Below are 12188 nucleotides of genomic sequence, written 5' to 3'. Positions count from 1 at the left end.
AACGGGATCACATCATTAAAGAATGATGTGATTGACTTGACCCATTCGTTAGCTTAGCACGATGATCGTTTAGTTTGTTGCTATTGCTTTCTCCATAACTTATACATGTTCCTATGACTATGAGATCATGCAACTCCCGGATACCGAAGGAACACTTAGTGTGCTATCAAACGTCACCACGTGACTGGGTGACTATAAAGATGCTCTATAGGTGTCTCCGATGGTGTTTGTTGAGTTGGCATAGATCGAGATTAGGATTTGTCACTCCGAGTATCGGAGAGGTATCCCTGGGCCCTCTCGGCAATGAAAATCACTATAAGCCTTGCAAGCAATGTGACTAATGAGTTAGTTATGGGATGATGCATTACGGAAGAGTAAAGAGACTTACTGGTAACGAGATTGAAATAGGTATTGAGATACCGACGATCGAATCTCGGGCAAGTAACATACCGATGACAAAGGGAACAACGTATATCATTATGCAGTTTGACCGATAAAGATCTTCGTAGAATATGTGGGAGCCAATATGAACATCCAGGTTCCGCTATTGGTTATTGACCGGAGACGTGTCTCAGTCATGTCTACATAGTTCTCGAACCCATAGGGTCCGCACGCTTAACGTTCGGTGACGATCGGTATTATGAGTTTATGTGTTTTGATGTACCGAAGGTAGTTCAGAGTCCCGGATATGATCACAGATATGACGAGGAGTCTCAAAATGGTTGAGACATAAAGATTGATATATTGGATGACTATATTCGGACACCGGGTGAGTTCCGGGGGTCACCAGATAATTATCGGAGTGCCGGGGGGTTATCGGAACCCCCCGGGGGACTAATGGGTCAACATGGGCCTTAGTGGAGAGAGAGGGCCGACCAAGGCAGGGCCGCACGCCCCTCCCCCTCTAGTCCGAATTGGACTAGGGAAGGGGGGGGGGGCGCCCCCCTTTCCTTCTCTTCTGTCCTTCTTTTTCCTTCCCCCTTCCTCCTCCTAGTAGGACTAGGAAAGGGGAGTCCTACTCCTACTAGGAGGAGGACTCCTCCCCTCCTTGGCGCGCCTCGAAGGGCCGGCCGACCTCCCTCCTTTCTCCTTTATATACGGGGGCCGGGGGCACCCCATAAACACACAAGTTGATCATTGATCCCTTAGCCGTGTGCAGTGCCCCCTCCACCATAATCCACCTCGGTCATATCGTCGTAGTGCTTAGGCGAAGCCTTGCGCCGGTAGCTTCATCATCACCATCATCACGCCGTCGTGCTGACAAAGCTCTCCCTCGACACGCAGCTGGATCGAGAGTTCATGGGACATCACCGAGCCGAACGTGTGCAGATCGTGGAGGTGCCATACTTTCTGTACTAGGATCGGTCGGATCGTGAAGACGCATGACTACATCAACCGCGTTGTCATAATGCTTCCGCTTATGGTCTCCAAGGGTACATGGACAACACTCTTCCCCTCTCGTTGCTATGCATCACCATGATAGATCTTGCGTGTGCGTAGGAAAATTTTGAAATTACTACGTTCCCCAACAGTGGCATCTGAGCTAGGTCTACGCATAGATGTTATATGCACGAGTAGAACGCAAAGGAGTTGTGGGCGTGGGTATATACATATTGCTTGCCGTCACTAGTTGATTCTTGATTCGGCGGTATTGTTGGATGAAGCGGCCCATACCGACATCACATGTACGCTTACGCAAGACTGGTTCTACCGACGTGCTTCACACACTGGTGGCTGGTGAGTGTTAGTTCTCCAACTTTAGTTGAATCGGATTCAATGAACAGGGTTCTTTATGAAGATCAAAAAGCAATCACTATACCGCATTGTGGTTTTTGATGCGTAGGTAAGAACTGTTCTTGCTAAGCCCGTAGCAGCCACATAAAACTTGCAACAACAAAGTAGATGACGTCTAACTTGTTTTTGCAGGGCATGTTGTGATGTGATATGGTCAAGACATGATGCTAAATTTTATTGTATGAGATGATCATGTTTTGTAGGACAGTTATCGGCAACTGGCAGGAGCCATATAGTTGTCGCTTTATTGTATGAAATGCAATCGCCATGTAATTGCTTTACTTTATCACTAAGCGGTAGTGATAGTCGTCGAAGCAATAGTTGGTGAGACGACAACGATGCTTCGATGGAGATCAAGGTGTCAAGCCAGTGACGATGGTGATCACGACGGTGCTTTGGAGATGGAGATCAAAGTCATAAGATGATGATGGCCATATCATATCACTTATATTGATTGCATGTGATGTTTATCCTTTATGCATCTTATTTTGCTTAGTTCGGCGGTAGCATTATAAGATGATCTCTCACTAAATTTCAAGGTATAAGTGTTCTCCCTGAGTATGCACCGTTGCTACAGTTCGTTGTGCCGAGACACCACGTGATGATCGGGTGTGATAAGCTCTACGTTCACATACAACGGGTGCAAGCCAGTTTTTCACATGCAGAATACTCGGGTTAAACTTGACGAGCCTAGCATATGCAGATATGGCCTCAGAACACTGAGACCGAAAGGTCGAGTGTGAATCGTATAGTAGATATGATCAACATAGTGATGTTCACCATTGAAAACTACTCCATCTCATGTGATGATCGGACATGGTTTAGTTGATATGGACCACGTGATCACTTAGATGATTAGAGAGATGTCTATCTAAGTGGGAGTTCTTAAGTAATTTGATTAAGTGAACTTTAATTTATCATGAACTTAGTACCTGATAGTATTTTGCATGTCTATGTTGTTGTAGATAGATGGCCCGTGCTGTTGTTCCGTTGAATTTTAATGCGTTCCTAGAGAAAGCTAAATTGAAAGATGATGGTAGCAACTACACGGACTGGGTCCGTAATTTGAGGATTATCCTCATTGCTACACAGAAGAATTACATCCTGGAAGCACCGCTAGGTGACAAACCCACTGCAGGAGCAACACCAGATGTTATGAACACCTGGCAGAGCAAAGCTGATGACTACTCGATAGTTCAGTGTGCCATGCTTTACGGCTTAGGGCCGGGACTTCAACGAAGTTTTGAACGTCATGGAGCATATGAGATGTTCTAGGAGTTGAAGTTAATATTTCAAGCAAATGCCCGGATTGAGAGATATGAAGTCTCCAATAAGTTCTACAGCTGCAAGATGGAGGAGAATAGTTCTGTCAGTGAACATATACTCAGAATGTCTCGGTACCACAATCACTTGACTCAGCTGGGAGTTAATATTCCTGATGATAGTGTCATTGACAGAGTTCTTCAATCACTGCCACCAAGCTACAAGAGCTTCATGATGAACTATAATATGCAAGGGATGGATAAGACGATTCCTGAGCTCTTCGCAATGCTAAAAGCTGCGGAGGTAGAAATCAAGAAGGAGCATCAAGTGTTGATGGTCAACAAGACCACCAGTTTCAGGAAAAAGGGTAAAGGTAAAAAGGGGAACTTCAAGAATAACAGAAAGCCAGTTGCTACTCAAGTGAAGAAACCCAAGTCTGGACCTAAGCCTGAGACTGAGTGCTTCTACTGCAAAGGAACTGGTCACTGGAAGCGGAACTGCCCCAAGTATTTGTCGGAGAAGAAGGATGGCAAAGTGAAAGGTATATTTGATATACATGTTATTGATGTGTACCTTTTTAATGCTCGCAATAGTGCCCGGGTATTTGATACTGGTTCAGTTGCTAACATTTGCAACTCGAAACATGGGCTACAGATTAAGCGAAGATTGGCTAAGGACGAGGTGATGATGCGCGTGGGAAATGGTTCCAAAGTCGATGTGATCGCCGTCGGCACGCTACCTCTACATCTATCTTTGGGATTATTTTTAGACCTAAATAATTGTTATTTGGTGCCAGCATTGAGCATGAACATTATATCTGGATCTTGTTTAATGCGAGACGGTTATTCATTTAAATCAAAGAATAATGGTTGTTCTATTTATATGAGTAATATCTTTTATGGTCATGCACCCTTGATGAGTGGTCTATTTTTACTAAATCTTGATAGTAGTGATACACATGTTCATAGTATTGAAGCCAAAAGATGCAGAGTTGATAATGATGGTGCAACTTATTTGTGGCACTGCCGTTTGGGTCATATTGGTGTAAAGCGCATGAAGAAACTCCATTCTGATGGACTTCTGGAATCACTTGATTATGAATCACTTGGTACTTGTGAACCATGCCTCTTGGGCAAGATGACTAAAACTCTGTTCTCCGGAACAATGGAGCGAGCAACAGAGTTATTGGAAATCATACATAGTGATGTATGTGGTCCAATGAACATTGAGGCTCATGGCGGATATCGTTATTTTCTCACCTTCATAGATGATTTGAGCAGATATGGGTATATCCACTTAATGAAACATAAGTCTGAAACATTTGAAAAGTTCAAAGAATTTCAGAGTGAAGTGGAAAATCATCGTAACAAGAAAATAAAGTTTATACAACCTGATTGTGGAGGAGAATATTTGAGTTACGAGTTTGGTCTTCATTTGAAAAAAATGCAGAATAGTTTCGCAACTCACTCCACCCGGAACACCACAGCGTAATGGTGTGTCTGAACATCGTAATCGTACTTTACTAGATATGGTGTGATCTATGATGTCTCTTACTGATTTACCGCTATCGTTTTGGGGTTATGCTTTAGAGACGCCTACATTCACGTTAAATAGGGCACCATCTAAATCCGTTGAGATGACACCTTATGAACTGTGGTTTGGTAAGAAACCCAAGTTGTCGTTTCTTAAAGTTTGGGGCTGCGATGCTTATGTGAAAAGTCTTCAACCTGATAAGCTCGAACCCAAATCAGAGAAATGTGTCTTCACAGGATACCCAAAGGAGACTGTTGGGTACACCTTCTATCACAGATCTGAAGGCAAGATATTCGTTCCTAAGAATGGATCCTTTCTAGAGATAGAGTTTCTCTCGAAAGAAGTGAGTGGGAGGAAAGTAGAACTTGATGAGGTAATTTTACCTGCTCCCTTATTGGAAAGTAGTTCATCACTGAAATCAGTTCCAGTGATTCCTACACCAGTGCTACCTCTTGGGCACTGCGTTGGTTTTCCCTTGAAGAGGAAAGGGTGATGCAGCAAAATTGCGTAGGTATTCCCCTCAGTTTTTGAGAACCAAGGTATCAATCCAGTAGGAGACTACATGCAAGTCCCTCGTACCTACACAAACAAATAAGAACCTCGCAACCAACGTGATAAAGGGGTTGTCAATCCGTTCACGGTCACTTACGAGAGTGAGATCTGATAGAGATAATAAGATAATTTTTTTGGTATTTTCACAATAAAGATTAAAAGTAAAGATTGCAAAATAAATGGTGCCAGAAATAACTTGTTGATGGGAGATTAATATAATATAGAATAGAACCGGGGGCCATAGGTTTCACTAGTGGCTTCTCTCAAGATAGCATAAGTATTATGGTGGGTGAACAAATTACTGTCGAGCAATTTATAGAAAAGCGAATAATTATGAGAATATCTAGGCATGATCATGTATATAGGCATCACGTCCGTGACAAGTAGACCAACTCCTGCCTGCATCTACTACTATTACTCCACACATCGACCGCTATCCAGCATGCATCTAGAGTATTAAGTTCATAAGAACAGAGTAACGCATTAGGTAAGATGACATGATGTAGAGGGATAAACTCAAGCAATATGATATAAACCCCATATTTTTATCCTTGATGGCAACAATACAATACATGTTGTTTCCCTTTATGTCACTAGGATCGAGCAACGCAAGATTGAACCCAAAGCTACGCACTTCTCCCGTTGCAAGAAAGATCAATCTAGTAGGCCAAACCAAACTGTTAATTCAAAGAGACTTGCAAAGATAACCAATCATACATAAAAGATTTCAGAGAAGAATCAAATATTGTTCATAGATAGACTTGATCATAAACCCACAATTCATCGGATCTCGACAAACACACCGCAAAAAGAGTTACATCGAATAGATCTCCAAGAAGATCGAGGAGAACTTTGTATTGAGATCCAAAGAGAGAGAAGAAGCCATCTAGCTAATAACTATGGACCCGAAGGTCTGAAGTAAACTACTCACACATCATCGGAGGGGCCATGGAGTTGATGTAGAGGCCCTCCGTGATCGATGCCCCCTCCGGCGGAGCTCCGGAAAAGGACCCAAGATGGGATCTCTTGGGTACAGAAGGTTATGGCGGTGGAAATAGGCTTTCGTGGTGCTCCTGGATGTTTTCAGGGTATATGAGTATATATAGGAGGAAGAAGTAGGTCGGTAGAGCCACGAGGGGCCCACGAGGGGGGAGGGCGCACCCTGGGGGCAGGCGCGCCTCCCTGCCTCGTGGCCTCCTCGGTTGTTTGTTGACGTCCACTCCAAGTCTTGTGGATCACGTTTGTTCCAAAAATCACATTCCCGAAGGTTTCATTCCGTTTGGACTCCGTTTGATATTCCTTTTCTGCAAAACACTGAAATAGGAAAAAACAGCAATTTGCACTAGGCCTTGGGTTAATAGGTTAGTCCCAAAAATGATATAAAAGTGTATAATAAAGCCCATTAAACATCCAAAACAGAATATATAATAGCAAGGAACAATAAAAAATTATAGATACGTCGGAGATGTATCAAGCATCCCCAAGCTTAATTCCTGCTTGTCCTCGAGTAGGTAAATGATAAAAAACAGAATTTTTGATGTGGAATGCTTTCTAGCATATTCTTCAATGTAATTTTCTTTATTGTGGCATGAATGTTCAGATCCAAAAGATTCAAGATAAAAGTTTTACGTTGACATAAAAATAATAATACTTCAAGCATGCTAACCAAGCAATTATGTATCAAAATAACATAACCAAAGAAAGCTTATCCCTACAAAATCATATAGTTTGTCCATGCTTCATTTTCGTCACACAAAATTCTCCCATCATGCACAACCCCGATGACAAGCCAAGCAATTGTTTCATACTTAGCCTTTTCAAACTCTTTCAACTTTTATGCAATATATGAGCGCAAGCCATGGACATAGCACTATGGGTGGAATAGAATATAATGATTGAGGTTGTGTGAGAAGACAAAAAGGAGAAAGTCTCACATTGACGCGGCTAATCAATGGGCTATGGAGATGCCCACCAATTGATGTCAATGCAAGGAGTAGGGATTTCCATGCAACGGATGCACTAGAGCTATAAATATATGAAAGCTCATAAAAGAAACTAAGTGGGTGTGCATCCAACTTGCTTGCTCACGAAGACCTAGGGCATTTAAGGAACCCCATCATTGGAATATACAAGCCAAGTTCTATAATGAAAAAATTCCCACTAGTATATGAAAGTGACCAAATAAGAGACTCTCTATCATGAAGATCATGGTGCTACTTTGAAGCACAAGTGTGGAAAAAGGATAGTAACATTGTCCCTTCTCTCTTTTTCTCTCATTTTTTTGTTTGGGCCTTTTTTTCTTGACCTCTTTTTTTTTTCGTCTGGAGTCTCATCCCGACTTGTGGGGGAATCATAGTCTCCATCATCCTTTCCTCACGTGGGACAATGCTCTAATGATGATCATCACACTTTTATTTACTTACAACTCAAGAATTACAACTCGATACTTAGAACAAAATATGACTCTATGTGAATGCCTCCGGCGGTGTACCGGGATATGCGATGAATCAAGAGTGACATGTATGAAAAATTAAGCATGGTGGCTTTTCTACAAATACGATGTCAACTACATGATCATGCAAGGCAATATGACAATGATGATGCGTGTCATAATAAACGGAACGGTGGAAAGTTGCATGGCAATATATCTCAGGATGGCTATGGAAATGCCATAATAGGTAGGTATGGTGGCTGTTTTGAGGAAGATATAAGGAGGCTTATGTGTGATAGAGCATATCATATCACGGGGTTTGGATGCACCAGCGAAGTTTGCACCAACTCTCAAGGTGAGAAAGGGCAATGCACGATATCGAAGAGGCTAGCAATGATGGAAGGGTGAGAGTGCGTATAATCCATGGACTCAACATTAGTCATGAAGAACTCACATAATTATTGCAAAAATCTACAAGTCATCAAAACCAAGCACTACACGCATGGTCCTAGGGTGATAGATTGGTAGGAAAGACCATCGCTCGTCCCCGGCCGCCACTCATAAGGAAAGTAATCAAAGAACACCTCATGCTTCAAATTTGTCACACAACATTTACCATACGTGCATGCTACGGGACTTGCAAACTTCAACACAAGTATTTCTCAATTTCACAATTACTCAACTAGCACACCTCTAATATTACCACCTTTATATCTCAAAACAACTATCAAGTATCAAACTTCTCTGAGTATTTAATGCACTTTCAGGTTTTTATCTTGGATGCCTATCATATTAGGACTAATTTTATAACTAAAGAAAATTACCATGCTGTTCTAAAGGACTCTCAAAATAATATAAGTGAAGCGTTAGAGATCAATTATTTCTATAAAATAGAACCACCGTCGTGCTATAAAATATATAAGCGAAGCACTAGAGTATTCTAATGAATTCTGATTCATGTGTGTCTCTATCAAAAGGTGTGTACAACAAGGATGATTGTGGTAAACTAAAAAAACAAATACTCAAATCATACAAGACGCTCCAAGAAAAACACATATCATGTGGTGAATAAAAATAAAGCTCCAAGAAGTTACCGACGGACGAAGACGAAAGAGGGGATGCCTTCCGGGGCATCCCCAAGCTTAGGCTTTTGGTTGTCCTTGTATTTTACCTTGGGGTGTCTTGGTCATCCCCAAGCTTAGGCTCTTTCCACTCCTTGTTCCATAATCCATCAAATCTTTACCCAAAACTTGAAAACTTCACAACACAAAACTTAACAGAAAATCTCGTGAGCTCCGTTAGCGAAAGAAAACAAAACACCACTTCAAGGTACTGTAATGAACTCATTATTTATTTATATTGGTGTTAAACCTACTGTATTCCAACTTTTCTATGGTTCATAAACTCCATTACTAGCCATAGATTCATCAAAATAAGCAAACAACACACGAAAAACAGAATCTGTCAAAAACACAACAATCTGTAGTAATATGTAGGTTTCGGATACTTATGGAACCCCAAAAATTATAAAATAAATTTATGGACATGAGGAATATATCTATTAATCATCTTCAAAAAGAATCAACCTAATCACACTCTCCAGTAAAAAATGGCAGCAAATCTCGTGAGCGCTAAAGTTTCTGTTTTTTTACAGCAAGATCGCAAAGACTTTCCCCGAGTCTTCCCAAAGGTTCTACTTGGTGCAAACACTAATTAAAAGCATAAAACCACATCTAAACATAGGATATATGAATTATTTATTACTAAACATAATCAAAAAGCAAGAAACAAAAATAATATTGGGTTGCCTCCCAACAAGCGCTATCGTTTAACGCCCCTAGCTAGGCATAAAGGCAAGGATAGATCTAGGTATTACCATCTTTGGAATGCAATCCATATGTAGCTCTCATAATAGATTCATAAGGTAATTTAATTTTCTTTCTAGGAAAGTGTTCCATGCCTTTCCTTAATGGAAATTAGAATCTAATATTCCCTTCTTTCATATCAATAATTGCACCAATCGTTCTAAGGAAAGGTCTACCAAGAATAATAGGACATGTAGGATTGCAATCTATATCAAGGACAATGAAATCTACAGGCACATAATTCATATTTGCAACAATAAGAATATCATTAATTCTTCCCATAGGTTTCTTAATGGTGGAATCCGCAAGATGCAAGTTCAAAGGACAATCATCAAATTCACGAAAACCTAGCAAATCACACAAGGTTTTAGGAATTGTGGAAACACTAGCACCCAAATCACACAAAGCATAGCATTCATGATCTTTAATTTTAATTTTAATAGTAGGTTCACACTCATCATAAAGTTTTCTAGGGATAGAAACTTCCAATTCAAGTTTTTCTTCAGAAGATTGCATTAAAGCATCAACGATATGTTTAGTAAAAGCCTTATTTTGACTATAAGCATGCGGAGAATTTAGCACGGATTGCAACAAGGAAATACAATCTTTTAAAGAGCAATTATAATAATTAAATTCCTTGAAATCCAAGATAGTGGGTTCATTGCTATCTAAAGTTTTGACCTCTTCCATCCCACTTTTACCAAATTTTGCATCAAGATCTAAAAAGTCCGAATCATTGGGATGCCCTCCAATTAAAGTTGACTCATCTCCAGTCCCATCATTATCAAGATTCATATTGGAAAACAAAGATTTAATAGGGGGCACATCAATAACTTTTAGATCTTCATCATTATTATCATCAAATTCTTCCGGTTTGGCGGCCATCTTATTAACTAAGGTGGCCTACTTATCCGAAATTTGGGCTATTAAGTTTTCAAGATAAGCGAACTGAGATTTCAGACCATAGAATTCTTTAGACATATCATCAAGTTCTTTATTCATGTATCCCATAAAACTTTTTTGTTCTTTAAGCTCGTTTCTAAAGAAATTATTATGCTCAAACTATAAGGACATAAAACTTCTAACGTTGTTTTCAATTTCTTCCAGCCTTCTAAGGTGAGGATCAACACCTTTTGGTAAAGCCATCGCGGCAAACAAGCACACAAGCAAACAAGAAGCAAGCAAAAGAAAAAGCGAACGGAAAAAGAGAGCGAATAAAACAACAAGGGTGAAGTGGGGGAGAGGAAAACAAGAGGCAAATGGAAAATAATGTAATGCGAGGGATAAGAGTTTGTGATGGGTACTTGGTATGTCTTAACTTGTGCGTAGACTCCCTGGCAACAGTGCCAGAAATCCTTCTTGCTACCTCTTGAGCACTGTGTTGGTTTTCCCTTGAAGAGGAAAGGGTGATGCAGCAAAGTAGCATAAGTATTTTCCTTAGTTTTTGAGAACCAAGGTATCAATCCAGTAGGAGACAACACACAAGTCCCTCGTACCTACACAAACAAATAAGAACCTCGCAACCAACGTGATAAAGGGGTTGTCAATCCCTTCACGGTCACTTACGAGAGTGAGATCTGATAGAGATAATAAGATAATATTTTTGGTATTTTTATAATAAAGATTAAAAGTAAATATTGCAAAATAAACAGTGCCAGAAATAACTTGTTGATGGGAGATTAATATAATGGAGAATAGACCCCGGGGCCACAGGTTTCACTAGTGGCTTCTCTCAAGATAGCATAAGTATTACGGTGGGTGAACCAATTACTGTCGATCAATTGATAGAAAAGTGAATAATTATGAGAATATCTAGGCATGATCATGTATATAGGCATCATGTCCGTTACAAGTAGACCGACTCCTGCCTACATCTACTACTATTACTCCACACATCGACCGCGATCCAGCATGCATCTAGAGTATTAAGTTCATAAGAACAGAGTAACACATTAGGTAAGATGACATGATGTAGCGGGATAAACTCAAGCAATATGATATAAACCGCATCTTTTTATCCTCGATGGCAATAGTACAATACGTGTCGTTTCCCTTTATGTAACTAGGATCGAGCAACGCAAGATTGAACCCAAAGCTAAGCACTTCTCCCATTGCAAGAAATATCAATCTAGTAGGCCAAACCAAACTGATAATTCGGAGAGACTTGCAAAGATAACCAATCATACATAAAAGATTTCAGAGAAGAATCAAATATTGTTCATAGATAGACTTGATCATAAACCCACAATTCATCGGATCTCGACAAACACATCGCAAAAAGAGTTACATCGAATATATATCGAAGAAGATCGAGGAGAACTTTGTATTGAGATACAAAGAGAGAGAAGAAGCCATCTAGCTAATAACTATGGACCCAAAGGTCTGAATTAAACTACTCACACATCATCGGAGGGGCCATGGAGTTGATGTAGAGGCCCTCCGTGATCGATGCCCCCTCCGGCGGAGCTCCGGAAAAGGCCCCAAGATGGGATCTCTTGGGTATAGAATGTGCGGCGGTGGAAATAGGGTTTCGTGGTGCTCCTGGATGTTTTCAGGGTATATGAGTATATATAGGAGGAAGAAGTAGGTCAGTGGAGCCATGAGGGGTCCACGAGGGGGAGGGCGCGCCCAGGGGGGCAGGCACGCCTCCTTGCCTCATGGACTCCTCAGTTGTTTCTTGACGTCCACTCCAAGTCCTCTGGATCACGTTTGTTCCAAAAATCACGTTCCCGAAGGTTTCATTCCGTTTG

This window comes from Triticum urartu, chromosome 7A (genome assembly GCF_056163025.1).
Source record: "Triticum urartu cultivar PI428250 chromosome 7A, HENAU_Tu73, whole genome shotgun sequence".
Lineage (NCBI taxonomy): Eukaryota > Viridiplantae > Streptophyta > Magnoliopsida > Poales > Poaceae > Triticum > Triticum urartu.
Note: the sequence above shows the minus strand (reverse complement) of the source record.